Source organism: Callithrix jacchus, chromosome 5 (genome assembly GCF_049354715.1).
Source record: "Callithrix jacchus isolate 240 chromosome 5, calJac240_pri, whole genome shotgun sequence".
Taxonomy (NCBI): domain Eukaryota; kingdom Metazoa; phylum Chordata; class Mammalia; order Primates; family Cebidae; genus Callithrix; species Callithrix jacchus.
Window position 1 is genome coordinate 127,648,483 of NC_133506.1, and position 2,780 is coordinate 127,651,262.

General features: G+C 44.9%; 1 pseudogene; it reads left to right on the forward strand.

The window, feature by feature from the left end:
* The first annotated feature begins 234 nt into the window (after positions 1–234).
* LOC100402342 (myosin light polypeptide 6 pseudogene) lies at positions 235–684 on the forward strand (annotated as a pseudogene).
* The last annotated feature ends 2,096 nt before the right edge of the window (positions 685–2,780 follow it).

The following is a 2,780-nucleotide window of genomic DNA, read 5'->3' on the forward strand; positions in this document are numbered from 1 at the left end:
CAACTGTGGGCTAGGAGTCTCCAGAGGTAGCCAGAGCTTAGTCAACTGTGGGCTAGGAGTCTCCAGAGGTAGCCAGAGCTAACTTCTTACATCTCAAGTCACCCATTGCTACTAACCAAGTAAGCCTGGGGTAGGGTAGAGAAGAGGATGTCAGTTTAAATCCTTTACAAAAAGCCACTCCTGGCCATTAGTACGGGGGAAAGTCCCACAGAGCTAAATAGTCAAGATGTGTGAGACTTCACCAGGGACCAGACCACAGAGTTCAAGGAGGCCTTCCAGCTATTTCACTGAACAAGTGATGGCAAGATGTCCTCACAACCAATGTGAGGACACGATGAGGGCCCTGGGCCAGAACCCACCCAACACTGAGGTGCTCAAGATCCTGGGGAACCCCAAGAGTGATGAGATGAATGTGAGGGGGCTGGACTTTGAGCATTTTCTGCTCATGCTCCAGATGGTGGCCAAGAACAAGGACCAGAGCACCTATGAAGATTATGTAGAAGCAATTCAGATGTTTGACAAGGAATGAAATGGCACCATCATGGGTATTGAAATCTCACAAGGTCTTATCACACTGGGTGAGAAGATGACAGAGGAAGAAGTAGAGATGCTGGTGGCAGGGCATGAGGACAGCAATGGTTCTATCAACCATGAAGCACTGGGAGGCATATCCTGTCAGGGTGACGGGCCCATGGGACACAGCTCCTCCTTACGGTGCTAAATGGCTGAGGACCTTCCCAGTCTCCCAGAGCCCATGTCATTCCCTGGGAGATTTCCTATCTAGCCTGAAGGCTCCCTAGGCTCTCTTATCACAGCGCCTTTCCCGTCTTGTCTCTTTTGGATGATATGTGCCATCACCATTCATCAAATAAACTTGCTCTCTGCCCCATGCCACACCCCCCCCAAAAAAGTTGCTCCTGTACTCATAATTGCCATCATCCTTACTGCCCAGAGGTTTCTGAATAGGACATGCTGTATACACACATATGCACATACACCAGAGAATAGAAATTTACCCCATATCCTCTCTACTTCCTCAAATCTATGATAAAAAAAACACTAGTAGTGCCAAAGATACTGGAAATTAAGTACTATCAAGTCATTTTGATGTCCTCAGAGTCAAAAGTTAAAAAAATATATTGAGACATTGGCTTTCAGGACCCTTTGATGGCCCCGAATTCATCTGTTTATTTCAACAAGTGTTGAAAATGGTAAAAAGAAGGTCCTTGAGTGAAATTAGGTTTGGTTTCCAAAGTATTCTTTCAAATAAAAAGAATCAAACTATCAACCTAATTTAAAAAGCTGCTATATACACATGTGCACACGACTTCCACTTGTGTGTGTTCACGTGTTCACCTGCATGCTACATACACATGCAACAGACCTATAGCAAATTTCATCATCTTTCACCCCACTGTGCTCAACAACATGATTTACACATAGTAGGTCTTCAGCAATTTTTTTAAATGAAGTTATGGATGTTGTAATCAAAGTGCATATAAGTGACCACATACTTAAAGTTACTGACGTCAGTGATTGACAGCCCCTCAGAGAGCTTTCAGTTTTCAAAGTATTTGCCAAAATGAATGTGCTCTGAGAATACTGTGGAATTAAGGGCCAGAAAATGTCCAGTTTCCATCTCTTGTCACAGCCTCTAACACTATTATTATTTACGGAGGGCCAGTGATTTGCTTGGCACTGCACAATTCACAGGAGAAAGCTCTGTCTCTGCCCAGTGGGGTCTGAAGAACAGGGCTTGTAGGACATAAAAGACAAGTAAGAACTGGCAAGGGAGAGGAGCAATCTAAGCCTGTGGCTTAAAATGCCATTAAAATAACCATTAAAACCAGGCGCCTAACACACCCATGGTCTAGGCCAAAAACACGGGAAAATAGAAGATTTTTCACCCTTGAACCACAGGCTGTTTGTGTAATTGGTAAGCATCAAGAAAGGGAGTGAAAAATTCCTCCCTAGGTACTCAAGGAGAAAGTGATATTGTTGTGAGTGTTGTCATTATACATTATGTGCCCACAGTCTCATAGTTTATGTTGGGACACATACAAGAGTGTGACACATGGTTTGGATAGTTTTAACAGGCAAAGAGGTATTCTCCAGGTTGCCCAGGATATAGCTCGTAAAGACTAACATCTTATCTAAGAAAAGGACCATGGAAACTTTTTTTCTTTTCTTTTTCTTTTTTGACAGAGTCTAGCTCTGTCACCCGGGCTGGAGAATGTAGCGGTAGAGTTTGATTCACTGCACACTCCCCATCCTGGGTTCAAGCAATTCTCCTGCCTCAGCTTTCCAAGCAGCTAGGATTGCAGGGCCTGCCACCATGCCCAGCTAATTTTTGTATTTTCAGTAGAGGTGGAGTTTTGCTATGTTGGTCAGACTGGTCTCAAACTCCTGACCTCAGGTGATCCACCTGCCTCAGCCTCCCAAAGTGCTGGGATTACAGACATGAGCTACTACACCCAGCCAAAAATGTGGTGGCTCATGCCTGTAATCTCAGCACTTTGGGAAACCAAGGTGGGAAAAATCACTTGAGCTCAGGGGTTCGAGACCAGCCTCAGCAACATGGGGAAACTCTGTCTCTACAAAACAATTCAAAAGTTAGCTGGGCCTTGTGGTTCATGCCTGTGACCCCTCCTTCTACTCAGGAGGGTGAGCTGGGAGGATCATTTGAGCCTAGCAGGTTGAGTCTGCAGTGAGCTGTGATAGAGACACTGCACTCCAGTCTGGGTGACAGAGTGAGACCCTGTCTCAAAAACAAAAAGAAA